General features: G+C 41.8%; 1 protein-coding gene across 3 annotated transcripts in view; it reads left to right on the top strand.

Moving 5' to 3' along the window:
- CCDC6 (coiled-coil domain containing 6) overlaps positions 1 to 15,708 on the top strand; it is a 105,792-nt gene that overhangs the window by 49,976 nt on the left and 40,108 nt on the right. The gene's annotated exons all lie outside the window — the stretch shown is intronic.

The raw sequence follows: 15,708 nt of genomic DNA, 5'->3' as shown, positions 1-15,708 counted from the left end.
AGTAAACACTGTATATATTTAGCATTTTGGAAATAAGAGAATTAATACCAAATGTGAGATTTCTTTCTCCTTTTATGTTGAATCTGTAGTGAATACAGAAACATTTCTGGCCATCAGAAATGGCTCTTTTGCACTAATATATGCGAACACCAAGTGAAATGTCACTGTGGGGGAAGAAAAATAAATGTATCCGTGAAAGTTAAAATTATACACAATCAGGTGTGTTCAAATGGGTGAGTAATATGTTACTGAACAAATCAGACTTCTATTGAAACTTAACATTAATCACCAATAGTGTATAGAAGACACCACACAAAACATAATAGAAATTCTGATTTTTCTAGTTCACAGGTTCTCCCCCTCCCCCTCATTTATTTTCCCCTTGAACGTCACTAGTAAAGCACAGAAATTAGATTGTTACTGAACCAAAACTTGGGTCTGCTCATACAGTAAAGCCAATCCACCAACACCAGGCTGTAGTGAAGGAAAGAGCAGCATTTATTGTAAGGCGCTGCAGAAGGCGTCGGGGACACCTAATGCTCAAGAAGCCCGAACTCCCGTAAGGTTTTTGGGGGAAGAAGTTTTCACAGGCAAAATTTGGTGTAGAGGGGCCGTAACCCTCCTCTGGTTAGTTGGTGGTGAGGTGACTGGGTGGTGCTCCAGGAATCTCAGTCATCAGCCTTCTGGTTCCAACCAGTCTGGGGTCCATGAGCTTATGCTCAGCCTGAAGTTACTGTCCCTGGGTGAGGGCCTCAGTGCCTGCAGAAGAACTCAGAGATCTGTATCGAATTGTCATGCACATCCCCTGAGGAGGAACCAGGCCAGGCCCGTGTTGTGCTATTGTTCTTTCTGCATTCCCTCACCCTCTAATTACTGACTATTTGAAACTGCCCTGTGGAACTCAGAGAAGGTCTAGGAGACTGAAACCTTCTTCCTACAAACAAGAGATGAGGGACACAGAATGGCCTTTGTACTGGTAAGGGCTCCATAGAGTTGCCCATGGTGTCAAAATTTGTTTAGGGCAAATATTTTGTGGGGTTTTTTTGGTATGAACTTCAGAATAAGTAGGACATTGAGTTTTCATTATTTAACATGGCATGTCTAAAACAGTAGCGGGTTTAAAAGTATCCCAGGAGGGCCATTATTACCATTTGGTCAGATGGCTGTGAAAAGTAGAAACACTTTCTTGTATTTTCTATTTACTGGCATCACCAACAATTTCATTAATTTGATTAAAATATGTATCTTAGTGAGGCTGTAATAAAAGGATATTTTTCTTACCTTCCAACATAGGGAATGTTTGCAGAGGAGACCAGAAGCTTTGGTATAGAGAGTTTAGGGTTAAGACCATGCAATGGTCCAGGCAGCTTTTACCCAATCTTTCTTGAAGTCTGATTTTGCTACCTAACTACTGAATAAAGATATCATTATAGTCTTGCACAAAGTTTGATTTATATGGTAGCTGTTGGGATGTGAAGGGTATAGGTACCCAGGCATTATTGTCTAGCAGAGATTTATGGCAGAATTTCTGCATTGAAACGTCTTGTTTATTCCTGCACACTCTCATTCAGAGAAAAAATGATGGAGAAGGTTAGTTTCACCCTTGACTCTCTCACCTTGGCAGCGTTAGACAACTGAATCTGTATGTTGCTTTCAGAACTATAGGGATGCAATTAAGATTTGCTTTTCTGAGTTTAGTGTGTAATCAAGTGCTCTAATTTTTAACACTGCAAGGAACATTTTTTGTTTTCAACTTGCATAGTTGTTAGTATTTGGAGTCTTTTACTAAAATACATTATAAAATAGTCAAAACGAGCCAGATCATGCTCCTTTTATCTGTAAAGACTCATTTTCATCGTGAGCGGTTCTGGAGTGTGTAGTTGATAACCAGCCTCTCATTCAGTTATTATCGTGACATACCTGCTTTCCGAGGACATTGATATCCCTTAAAATAAGCTACGAAAGAAAAGGGAAAGCATAAGAGCCATGTGCAGCAGAGAAGGAGGTTAAGTATAGCAATGCACTTGGCATAAGACGGTGGATTTTGTTTGTTTGTCTTGGCATAAGAAGGTTTGAACTTAAAACTTAAGTGCTGATCATCCTATAAATAAAGCCATAATCTGGAGAAATGTGAATTTTTTCATAAGTCTTACATCAAAAAAAGTTTTACTTGGTCAGGAGAAAAAAATTTTCATATATTAAAAACTTACTTTTTTGAGGGTCATGGATCTTTTTAAAGAGACTGAATAATACAGAAACTGAACAATGCAAGAAACTCTTCCTGCCAAAAGTAGTCGGTAATGTGTCGCACTGGTCTTCAAGTGACCAAGTCTTGTGTTTGCCCTCAGTCACAACATTGCATCCGGTGCAAAATGTGAGTCTGTTTGAGGGGCTTGAGGTGGGTCTGTAGCTTGTTAGTCATCTCCCTGGAGAATCTGGACAGATGGATGATCAGCATGTCTCTGAGGCAATCACTTCTGAATCCAGCTTGGTTCTTAGGCTTTTAAAATATATATTTAGTGGTAAAATACGCATAACATAAAATCTGCCATTTCAACCATTTCTGAGTGTATAATTCAGTGGCATTAAGTATATTCACATTGTTGTGCAACCATCACCACCATCCTTTCCCGGAACTTTTTCAAAATGAAACTCTGAACCCATTAAAAGAAGTCACCCCTCAGCCCCCACTCCTGATTCTTACTTAGACTTTTGAAAGGACTTGGGTGGCAGGTAGTTTGAGGTTGAGGTCTCTGGGAAGTTCCAGAGCTAGCTTTATTCCGTGACATGGTAGGTGACCTCTCACTTTAGACATCAGGGGTCACATCATGCCATTTTGTGCCAAGTATCCGAGAGTTCCTCTGTCACTGGCCAGTTGGAAGGATCTCATATAGCTGTGGGGAGGAAATCCCCTAGGCTTTCCTTAAGGATTTCAGTCAGTCCTTTGTTGAAGGCTCACATTTTCTGCCACCCAGTGTGGAAGAACTGATCTTCATCTGGAAGATTTTTAGAGTAATTGGTACCGATAGGCTTTTCCAAGTGTGTAATTACTTTAATATGACTCTCTAGGATGTTTGCTCCTGGATAAGACTTTATTATGATAGCCTACGAAGAGAAACTGTGCTGCAGGTGGCACTGATAGACAAATGAGTAACTTGACCTGTGCACCAGAGATGTGTTTAGCATTTTTCACCCAAAGGCCACTTAAAGGCTATTTATAGAACAATCTTGGTTTTGTCACAGTGCTATGGCTGTTGTCTCCGAGAGTGATTGAACCATGCTTTTATGCGCAGTTCAAAGGAATTCTTTTATCCTGAGAATAAAATGATATTACTGCCATAGAGGAGATACCTTACTTCCCATCTGCCATGGCAGTGGTGGTACCTAATATCTTTAAAAACTGAATCAAGTTTATTTAAGTATAGATGAGTGGAAGTCCCTTTGCCCTTTTAGAAGATCAGGCTTTGGAGATAGCAAAACAGAGCATGCAGCTTTTCTCCATTGTTTTTGTGTATATCCACTAGGTAGACAGGGATCAGGTAGACCTTGATTTTGTGAAAACACTTGTCTGAAAAATCTGCATCCTTTTGAGCCCAGACCATGGGATGGATGACCTGACTGGTGAGAACTGTCCTAAAAAGAACCTTCTGCTACATTTGCTGAGTCCAACCCAAGCCTGGCATCGGAACTAAATTCATCTCTAGAATACCTTGAAAAGAGAGGTTGTAGTTTCATCAAATTTGAAATTAAAATTTATAAGAAATGTTTTGTGAGCAAACTCTTCATCAGAATTTGATGTATAATATCTATGTTAGAAAAAAAAAAAAAAGCCTAAAAGACAGTTCCCTGAAATGTTAGCTGTAATTATACTTGGGTGCTGAGCTTACAGGTTATGTTAATTTTCTGGTGCCCTATTCCTTCCTTCTCATTTTATAAAAGGAACATGCATTACTTTTGGAATTGGAAAGTGTCTTATTTCCTGAAAAAGAAATGTAAAAATTCTGATGCCTGTTTTGTCTTTATCTTTTGAAACCTCCTGTGTCACCGACTTTGAGAGCTCACAGCCCTCCTATTGTTAGTGAACCAAACGTGGGCCTGTTAACCTGACACGCAGCAAAGCCAGTCTACTGATACCAGGTTGTGGTGAAGGAAGGTTCAGTGTTTACTGCAGACCAGGCAAGGAGAACAGGCAGCTCATGCTCAAAAAACTCGAACTCCTCAGTGGCTTTTAGGGAAGGATTTAGTGTGAGGGAGAGGGTCTCAGGGTGCCTGATCAGCTGGTGTACAGTTCTCTGATTGGTTGCTAGTAACAGGGTGGTGTTTCAGAAGTCTCAGTCATCAATCTTCTGCTTCCAGCCAGTCTACGGTCTCCATGCTGGTGGTCAGCATCCAGCCAACTTCCACCTGGGTGGGTTTTAGTATCTGCAAAACAGCTCAGGGATATGGCTCAGAATAGTATCTACAGTCCTTGAGGGGGAACTAAAGGTTCTTGACTTTGTTTTATTGCTAAACTGTTACTATTTTGTCTTTCTTCACTCTTTTCCCACTTCTCTGATTAAATTTGCTCTTTGGAACTTGGGGAAGGCCTAGGAGGCTATAGCTTTTCTACAAACAAGAGACAGGGACACCTGGGTGGGGGCGGCTGGGGGGTGTCTGTTCCCAGGAAGGTTCCTTGGGGTCCTGCTTGGTTTCAGTATCATAGTTGCATCTGTTTGTCGTGGACAGCAATGCCCTGGAGCCCTCTGCAGAGTTAGGCTCATTTGCAGTGTTAGAAGATTCCAGACTGCCCAGATTATTAAGAACTAGCATTAACAGAACGCTCTTCTGTCCTGTCAGTCTTGATATGATTCCTTCCACTGGCCCTCAGTCTTAAAACTTTTTTAAAATCCCTAATTCTCCTGGCTAACTGTGAACCAGCAACCATGAATGACCAGTGCCAACTGGAAGACCTGCCCTTGCTGAGACTGCTAATGGTTTTAGTAACTGTGCATTTTCTCACTTGCTTGTGTGTAAGCCCAGGCCACCAGGTTCACGTCCTGCTCTCTGGGAAGCCCTGTTCAGTGGCTACCCACACTCTTCTTAATCGTTACCACTGCCAGAAGTTAATGAATACTTTTTTTTTAAACCCTGGAACAGGACTGAGATAAGAGTACCGGCTATGACATACAGCTCTGAATCTTTCCCCTCTAGTCCGATTTTCAAATTTGAGGCCTTAAAATAACCAATAGGTTTGTAATTTTGTACTTTTGATTCACATCTGAAATTGGATCTGGTCCTCAGAAAATAATGCCACTCTAGCTATAATAGAAATTATGGTACTCATTTCCTTACCGGGGAGGCACATTCTTATTGATGAATTGAAAGCACTTAAGAACAAAAGTGTTCTGGATCTCCTGTTAAGTGGCATGGCTTGTCCCTGAGGTGAGACTGCCTCCTGGAATGAAAAGCCGTTGAAGTTTCCTAGCATCTATGGAAAGATGATATATGGAGGAAAGGAAGGAAGTTGCGGGCAGAAACCACTGCCGAAGCTGCTGCTGCCAAAGGGCTCATAGCTGAGTAGTTCAGAAGGCTGTCGTGCCGCAGCGTTATCCTCCCATCTCTGTTTGCACAGGAATAAAACTGAGAGGAAGGATTTCAGTAAGTCCTCAAGTCTCCTGTTCATCTAGACAAAGGCTCACCTTTGTTTACTTTCTCCTCCTCCCCTTGGTTCTGGAGAAGTCGTGTCTCCTTCCAGTACCATCTGAGTGACTTCTGTTTTTTTTCTGGAGCATTCCCTTCCCTAACCCCTGCGAAGCTGTCTCTGGGTGGCAGGTGTGTCTGCAGGCCTTAGAAGTGGGCACAGTCTCCCAGTTCCCTTCTCCAGCCCGTACACCTTTTTCACCCCATCCAAGTCACTAAGATGGCAGTGATGTGCTCTCATTTGTGCAGGCAGCAGAATCACATCAGGGCAATAAACACGTAGGAAATTCTGTTTAGTTAATTTTAAAGGCACCAAGGCGAACATTGCCATTGCATCCATTCCAGTGAAAACTCGTTTTCCCTTGACAGGAGGGAAGAGACCTTGAAATATGTTCTTCATTAAGGTGGCTCGACCACGGGCCCCCTTGGCTTTTAGCTTTAGGGGGCTGTTCATGCTGATCAGAAAAATTTGCTATTAATCTAAGAGCTTACAGAACATTTGGGGCAAAGTTGGTGGGGTTTTTTGTTGTTGTTGTTTTTCATTCCAAGTGATCTGAACCTCAGCTTTGTGTGTTCTTTGTTTCTTTTCATGAAGCAAGGGGCTTACGATACATCTGCAGAGGGCTTCTGGGATGTTGTTAATGCATTTCAAATGCTGCAACCACCAGAGGCCAAATTGGAAGCCAGAATTTTCCTGTTAGTAGTGTGCCAGAGATCTCTCAGTCCAACATAATTTGCATTGTGATTAGAATATACAATAAACGACGCCATTCTTTAGTGGTAAGAAATCGCTGAGTTTCTTTCACTGTGTTTGTGTGTGTGGTGTGTGTGTGTGTGTTGCCACAGCTCGAGCCGACACATCAGCCTGGACTGCCCACAATGTAAGGGCAAGACTAAGCGCTTAGAAGCTTCCCAAGCTGACTTGTTTCACAAAATATGGAAACATGCAGGTGGAAAGTAAAGGTAGAAGGAAAAGGAAATTAAAAAGAATGAGATGAAGCTGGAGTGAGAGGTTGCTTTATTCACCAGCACAGGGGTAAGCGTTGTTATTTCTAGTTGAAAAGGTGAATCTTGGTGTTGAAGGACACTTGGCCTCCCTGTAGATGGGCTTGAGCTATCACTGGAAATGCTTTTTCAAATGATTTAAAAACTTTGCAGGTATAAATGTTGCAATGCTTTGCATTCCTTGGGTAGGTTCTTTGTTTTTTTTTTTTTTTTTTTCCTTTTCAAAACAGTTTACTGTCAGCCTGGTTAGTAGTTAGTAATTACCTTAAAATACAGAGTTACATCCTGCTGCTAATTATGTTTACTTTCCTGTTTCCTCTTTATTCATAAACTGGTTAGGAAGGATGTGACTTTTAATTTTAATTGACAGTAAGGTCTCAGCTTAGAATGAATTCTTTCTTTGGGCTAAACACTCTGTTCTTCAAAGGAGAAACTGCTAGTTTTTACAAAATGGAATTTTTTTTTTTTTTTTTTTTTTTTTGGCAGGTTGACTCTAGAGTCTAAAGGACTTTTTAAATCTTGCTTGTGGAACATCTTTTTTAAACCTTCTTCCTAACCAGATGTCCTTAAAGGTGTTAATGCTTTAAGCAACATCATGCTATTGGAAATCTAGGAAATGCAAGCTTAGCCCCTATTTTGAGTGGATGGGAAGCCTGTTGTACTGGGGTGCTTGCCTCGTCGGGGAGAGCATTCTGGTGTTGAGGATGCTGACAAGAAAATAACATTTAAAACATAAGTGTTTTTCTGGAAGGGCCTACCTGTTTTTTTCCCTTGCAAAGAAGTTGTATGTGCCTTTCTTCTTAGAAAATGACAGATATGGTAACTATGACAAACCTCACTGAGGATAAATAAAAGAACAGACAAGACCGTGAGCAGCTGTGTGGCCAAGGTCTGGGGAGGACGGGACTTCCACGGAGACCCAGCACTCAAGGCTCCTTTTTGTCCTGAGAGCATTTGCTCTTCCTTACAGAGCAGCCGAGAAACTGAGCTGTGCTTCTGGTAGTTGTGGGGAGCTGGGCTTGCAGAGGTCAGAGCTCAGGACCGGCCAGAGGCGGGGAGGGCGACATCACCCCCACTTCAAGCTGCAGTCGTGAAGAGCTGCACCTTCAGGGTAAGAGTGAGCCCGTTTTCCGTCACCTGGTGAACCAGGGAACACGAAGCTGTGGTTTTGGATTAAAGTAGATCCAGATGTAGGGTGCCTGGCAGAAGAAAATGGAATTTTCTCAAGGAAGATATCATCATCCTAGGCCACAAGTTTCACCCACAAATAAAATTTCATTGGCTCCTGGGTGCATTTTGAAGGAATATTCTCTAGGATTTTGGGGTGGATTTGAAGTGAATGTGAGCAAAAGACAAGATCATGGAAGTTTGCTTCTGGCCTCAATGACTGGAAGACTAGAATTAGCATCTTTTAAGATGGGAAAGACAGCAAGTGGAATAGACTTGGAGTGGGGAGGTCAGAAGTTCAGCTGAGATGTCTAAACATCCAGTTAATAACAAATAGGGCAGCTGGACAGGTTCTCTCAACAGAGCAGTCTAGGCTAGAGTTATAAATTTGGGAGTGTTGTCATTAATTAGTGTCTAGAGAAAAAAGACCAAAGACATAACATAGAAAATCATGTTCAGAGAATGCAAGGACAAGCCACAGAGGAAGAAGATATTCTTAACATATGTAACCAACCCCCAACTACAGATAAGTAAGAAAAACGGACAACCCCAAAGAGAAAATGGCTGTAGACTTGAACTAGCTCTTCATATAAGCAGATAGCCAAATGGCCAGGGACCAAATGAAAAAACACAACCCCATGAGTAATCAGGAAAGGCAAAATAAACTAGAGAGATGTTATTAGAGAGAATTCTCATGCTCGCTGTCAGGGAATGGAAGTAGCTTCAACCATTTAAAAAGTAATTTGACATTACCTAATGAAGTTGGAAATATTCATCGTCTTTAACCTAGCAGTTCCATTCCTGGATATATTTTATAATGTTTGCACATGTGCACCAGATGTGTAGAAGAATGTTCTTTGTGGCATTGTTCATGACAATAAAAAAACTAGAAGTCACCTAAATAGCCATCATCCGTAGAGTGGACAGATTGTGATATACTCATCCAGTGGAATAATTTAAGGCAGTAAAAACACACACCACATTTAGACTCAATAACAGGGGTGAATGAAATCATAATTTCATTTAGCAGAAGATGCCAGCCAAACAAGAATACAAAACCAAGCAAAACTAAAGTTTCGGAATAAGTACATAGGCAATACAATCTTTTAAGAAAAAAGATGCAAGGGAATGAATGCCAAAAGAATTAGGAGAGTGATGACCTCCAGGGGATAGAGGGCTGAGATCTGGAAGGGACACATTAGGGAGATGGCACTGTTAACATTTCATAATTTGGGTGATGGTCACCTGAGTACTCTACATATGCTGGTGGTATCTTTCACACTTGCCTGGTTGTTTTGTTTATCCTGAGGCATAATCTAGGGGCAGAGAGTCCATAGGAAATGAGGTCATTACCATTGATCCAGTCAGTACTTGCATAGGTAAGGCATTTTCTAGATGCCCTGGAGGAGAATTAAGTCCTGGTCCCTCCTGCTCGTAGAGCTTGCCGTGCTGTATGGGTGATTGAGAAAGTACCCAGGGTGGCAGCACACGTCAAGGATGAAGACAGAGACTTTGAAGCCAGAACCCTGTGTTTTAACCGAGGATCTACCCCTGACCAGCTGTGCGACTCTGGGCAGGTTCCCTGATTTCTGTAAGCTGTGGTGTTGTCACTGTAAAATGCAGATGGTGGTACCTACCATAGAGATGGGACAATGTGCATAAAGTGCTTGGTGCGTAGTAACTAGTGCCTTGAAGTGTTGGCTGCTATTAGAACTAGTAGGAAGGATATGAAAACCATGGTGAATGAGGCATGAAGATGCAGACGTGAAGATGCACGAGAGCTACACTGTGCTCATCCCAGCCTAAAGCGGGAGGAGCATATGCTGTGCTGCGGGCCTGTGGGAGGACCTTTTTAGTCATCCCCCAGGTTCAGTAAGTTGGGGGGAGGGATTGAGGTACTGTAGGCAGAGGGCACAGTGTGACCGGAGTGTGAACTTGGGATGTGCGGCGGCTTGTGTTAGAGTGGCCCTGTGTTGTGACTGGCAGGGCTTGCCGTCTGAATCCCCTGGACCAGAGTGGTCTCCAGACACATTTGCTTGGCATGATGGGTTTCATTTAAAATGTGCCTTTTCAGAAGAAGATCTTTTAGAAAAAGACACAAGCTGTTCCTTTAAAGGCAGTTAGCACTGCTCTCTGTGCTCAGACCCATCATTCTTTGTTTGCCAGACGCCTGGGCCCTGAAGGCATTTATGTTTGCAAACCTTAAACTGTTACTTGGGCTGAGTGTGAAGGTAGCATGAGGAAAGCAAGGGAGACTTGCATGGGGACTGGTTTGTTGAAGGGCTTGAATGTCTTGCCAACAAATTTGGACTTCCTCTGCAAGTAGTAAGGGGCCATTAAAAGGTTTTGAGCAGGGTATTGAAATAATAGGGTTTTTCTGCTAGCATGATCTGCACTGGACCTGGGGAGACCCATTAGGAGCCCTTGGCTGCGGCCCAGTGAAGAAGAAAAGACCTGAGCTAGACTGGGGCGGTGAGCACAGAAAGAACAGGGTGTGTTTGACAGCGGTTATGGGGGCTGACTTAATGCCACCTGGTGACTGATGAAATGTGAGGTGCTGGCTGAGGACAATGGTACCAGTAACGGAAGGGGGAAGGAGGTGGGAGTAAGTGTGGGCCCAAGAGGCGTTTAGTGGTGATGCACTGAGTTCGGGGTGGGAGGCTGACTTTCTGCTCAGGCTTCTCCGCAGAGCAGTTAAAAAGTTGGTTAAGAGACTCAGTGTTGTGAGAGAGAGTTCTGAACTTTTTTTCAAAGCCCATGTTAACTACATGGTAACTGTTTCTGACAATCCAGTGATTTAATGTAGTTGCTGAACTATGGTGGCCTATACTTAGGCCAGTGCAGGTGACTCTGGTCCTTGGCAGTCGTCAGCAAACAGGGGTGTTGGTTGCAGAACCGTGGGCAGTACACAGAGGGAGTTACTAGTGTTGACAAGTGAAAACAGAGGTGGGGGCATCTTGGGTTTATTCTCAAGCTGCACTGAGAAAGCGGGGCCCTGGGGCAGGTGGCCAGAAGGTGTGCCTCACTTGGCACTGGCTGGATTGACAACAGGCCCAGACTTGCAAACACACTTCGCTTGGCCTGGGATTTGCCAAACCTGCTGTGTGCCGGGTGGGCGGCCTGGTTCGACAGCCAACTTCTGTGTGCACCTGTGGTGTTTCTCTCAGGTGAACGGCTCTCAGGCCCTCTACCTGCTGGAGAGAGTGTTACCCTGAATAAAACTCATTCAGTGAAGAGTCCTTGAATCTCTTTTGTGGGAAGCCTGGTTCACTGAAGTGGCTCCAGAAAGCTTTTGTAAATCATGAGGAAGACAATAATTATTGGTAATTCAATGATGCTTAAGGCTAGCCTGTTTTAGATCAAATTAATGCTACACTTGTATTTTTTAATGGACTGGAAATTTGCTTTGGGACTTCGTATGTGAGTGGATACAATAAGAAAATGCTCAAGTTTTAGTACTTTGAATTTTACAGGTTTATAGTTATATCTTTGCTTATGGCTTTTCCACTTATGTTAGTATGTTTTTCATGGTGATTCCTAAGGAGCAGACATTTATTTTTATAACCCTAATTCCACTGACAGTGTTGTATACCATAAATGCCATTCTACTAGGGTTTTTTGTTTGGTGGTTTATGTTAGCGGTATATTGCACAGATAAGGGTAATCTTTGAGACTGAGTTTTTTGGGTTTTTGAGGGGGATTAATTAGGTTTACTTACTTATTTTTTAATGGAGGTACTTGGAATTGAACCCAAGACCTATGCATGCTAAGCACACACTCTACCACTGAGCTATAGCTTCCCCCCAAGATTGACTTTATAAGAGGTGTATTTATAGAAAATTCTGATTTTTAAAACAAATTTTAATCTGCCTAAGCATTTTGCTTTAGATATATTTAAGGCAGACACATAAGTTTATTTCAAACACATTAATAGAATTTGCTTGACTATTTACTTCTTAGTTGAATGATTTTTGTTCTTGTTCAGGATCTCTCAATTTATTAGAAGATAAAAAATCACCCAAAGTTTTAAGACCTTTGATGAGAAATTTAAAATCATGTCTTGAATTTTGTGCCCATATTGAAGATGCTACTCAGAGATGAAACTGGAGTTCATTGCTTCTGATAGCTAGTCCTGGATCAGCCTAAACTGTGCTTCCTTTTAGGGTTTTTGTGTATGGTGTCATGGGTTAATACAGCTTTAAAATAGGCAGGTGAGTAGGGGAGGGTATAACTCAGTGGTAGAGTATGTGCATAGCATGCATGAGGTCCTGGGTTCAATCCCCAGTATCTCCATTAAAAAACTTAATAAATAAGTAAACCTAATTACCTCCCCCTACTCCCTCAAAATCAGTGCATTTAAAATAAGCAGGTGGATTCAGGGTGTTGGTTTAAGCTCCACTGGGGCCAAATGGCTTGAATTTACATGGTATCTGTTTAAAACAGAAACAATTTCTGAATTTTTCTCAAACTGTTAACGAGGCAAACTCTATGGCTGTTGGTTTCTCGAGACGCCTTCCCCTGCTCTGCGCCCTTCTCCTTGCTCCTCTTAACTCTCACCTCATGATTGTTTTGGGGGCGTGGTTATTTCTGTATTTCTCACCATGTTTCTCTTTTTATTGGAGGTTTCTTTGTTCTAAGGAAGAAACGTATTTTCTGTTTCTTGTGTTCTGTTGGGAAACTCCATGCCCTGCCCCTAGATTGCCTGTCACCTGAGAGATGGCAGAACAAAGCAGCAGCAGAGCTGTTTGTTTCAGGTCTGTCCTTTGGGGACGATGAGAACTGTGAATCTTGGGCAGAGTTACATCTCACAATGGCTTGATATTTTCCAAATGAGTTAGCGTAACCCAGGGACCTCACTTGAGTTCTGGTAATGACAGCTTAACCATCAAATTTTCCTTAGGGTACTGCTCTTGAGAGGAAAAAAGTCCCTTAAAATTGAGAGCTTTTGTGGATTTCATTACTAATTTAGTCTATATTCTTAAAGGAAATACCTAATCAGATATTGACAGTGTTGGACCATCTGCTTGTATATGAGTATTTCTCTCTAAGCCAATGAGAACCTTACATTTTCTCAGATTAATATTCTGTGACAAATGCTGCTTGGGGGGCAAGAGAGTTTTCAGCATTAGATTGCATCCTTTATTGTTTTAATTTACCTCAAGGCAGAAACATAACGCTAAAAAAAGGAGGAAGGGGGCTCTTTCAAATAAAAATGGCAACAACTGCAAACATATTGGAGGAGAACACAGCTAATATAAAAAATATGCAAATAGTTTAAAGATTTTAAGACTAAAGTTCATTTTTCTAAAACCAGTAGATATCATTTAAGCTTAGTGTTCATAAACTATTTTAGGGCGAGGATAATATCTTAGCTGTAGATTTTACTGCCTCTAACATAGTACATGCAGATAGAAGACATCTCGTGTTTACAGAATGTAAGTGTTAGACTAAGATGCAAATGTTTGGCTATTTTTTCCTCCTAAGTGTTACCTGTTCCATTGGGGTCTTTTGTGGCATAAATGCTGGGAACTCTTCTCATTCTCTGTCTGTTCCTCTTGGTTCTTTTAATTACTGCTTGGTCTTGCAGAACCTGAGTTTTAAAGAGCTAGCTAAAAATAGACTTGTCACTGTAAGCACCTCTTTGCATCTGATTTTTTTTTCCCTGGGTCCCTGCAAGGTTGACCAGCTTTTTTCAGAGTTGCACATCAAAAACAGTTGGAGGAAAAACAGCATCTGTTTAGTCAACATTTCCAGTGTTGGAAGACAATGTCAGATTTTAAGTTTTTTTAAAAAAAAATTTAAACCAAGTATGGTGCTTTCAGAGCAGTGGAAATTGTCTCAAATGTGGAGACGGTTAGATGTAGCCATTTTGAGGTTGAGCAGGCCCAGCTGAGCTTTCTCTCCTGTCCATCCTCCCCTATGCCAGGTTTGCAGAGAGACGTGACATCCCCTGGGCAAGCACGTGTGCCTTCTTGTTTGCCATGTTTAATCACTTGACCTTCCAGACGGCGAGGGTGCACTAGGCACTCGGGGATGGAGGAGTCTGAAGTCAGCCCCTGAGGTTTGCTCCAGATCTGGTGGGAGAACTCTGGCTTAGAGTTCAGAGCAGGATTTAGGCCCCAAGCTCTGCCGCTCTCCAGCTGAATGACCTTGGTCCAGTACCTTGTTATGTCACATATGAAATGGGGGGTGATCATACCTGCCTCATGCATGTGTCAGGCCTGGGACGCAGTGCCTGGCTGAAGAAGGGATTTTGAAGTTTGAGTTAGGGAGTGGTGTCATCTTGGACCCCCGAATCAAACTATGTGTGCTTCATTGCTTTTAATAGCTTTTACCTTAATCTCCCCTTGGTTCTGAAAACACCGGGTCCTGTGGCTATCATTCCTTTCATCCCCTCCTGTGAATCCACAACCCCTCCCAGTTGAGAATGTTTGGAAATAATGCATGGTTATTACTGAGAGCCCCTGCTGTCGTGTGTCCACTCAGTTTCTCTCATTTCCTTATGGTTTTGAAGGTTGGAGTACGTTTAAACGTTTTTTTCTTTTGCAACGACACCATAACCTTATCTTTTAATTGCATAAATCAGTGGCCTTCCCTCTTGGTTTTTAGGGAAAAGGTAGGAGGTGTGATGTTTGGTCAAATTACAGAAAGTTAATTATTCATACTGATTCTTGCAGAGCCTGCTTGCTAGTACACTGGGAAATAGCATTCAGAATAACTTACTAAGTATGTTTCGTGATGGTAACATCTCTTCCCCCTCTACACGCACTGTATAAATGCAAGTAAGAAGTTTAATGAAAACTGACAGTTGCAAAATTCCAATTTCTTTAACCTAGTAATTTTTATGCCCATGGTATAAAAATTTTAAAGTACCAAGGGTTATATATATATATGCTGAAAAGTAAGTTTCCTTCCTTACCTCATCCCTAATTCTTCCCTACAGAGACAACCACTTATATATACATATTTTTTTTAACATTTTTTATTGATTTATAATCATTTTACAATGTGTCAAATTCCAGTGTTCAGCACAATTTTTCAGTCATTCATGGACATATACACACTCATTGTCACATTTTTTTCTCTGTGAGTTATCATAACATTTTGTGTATATTTCCCTGTGCTATACAGTGTAATCTTGTTTATCTATTCTACAATTTTGAAATCCCAGGCTATCCCTTCCCACCCTCCACCCACCGGTAACCACAAGTCTGTATTCTCTGTCTGTGAGTCTATTTCTGTCCTGTATTTACGCTTTGTTTTTGTTTGTTTGTTTGTTTGTGTTTTTGTTTTTTAGATTCCACATATGAGCGATCTCATATGGTATTTTTCTTTCTCTTTCTGGCTTACTTCACTTAGAATGACATTCTCCAGGAGCATCCATGTTGCTGCAAATGGCATTATGTTGTCGGTTTTTATGGCTGAGTAGTATTCCATTGTATAAATATACCACATCTTCTTTATCCAGTCACCTGTTGATGGACATTTAGGCTGTTTCCATGTTTTGGCTATTGTAAATAGTGCTGCTATGAACATTGGGGTGCAGGTGTCATCCTGAAGTAGATTTCCTTCTGGATACAAGCCCAGGAGTGGGATTCCTGGGTCATAGGGTAAGTCTATTCCTAGTCTTTTGAGGAATCTCCACACTGTTTTGCATAGTGGCTGCACCAAACTGCATTCCCACCAGCAGTGTAGGAGGGTTCCCCTTTCTCCACAGCCTCTCCAGCATTTGTCATTTGTGGATTTTTGAATGACGGCCATTCTGACTGGTGTGAGGTGATACCTCATTGTAGTTTTGATTTGCATTTCTCTGATAATTAGTGATATTGAGCATTTTTTCATGTGCTTTTTGATCAT

This window comes from Camelus bactrianus, chromosome 11 (genome assembly GCF_048773025.1).
Source record: "Camelus bactrianus isolate YW-2024 breed Bactrian camel chromosome 11, ASM4877302v1, whole genome shotgun sequence".
In the NCBI taxonomy this organism is placed as follows: domain Eukaryota; kingdom Metazoa; phylum Chordata; class Mammalia; order Artiodactyla; family Camelidae; genus Camelus; species Camelus bactrianus.
This window is presented reverse-complemented; position numbering and strand designations above follow the sequence as displayed.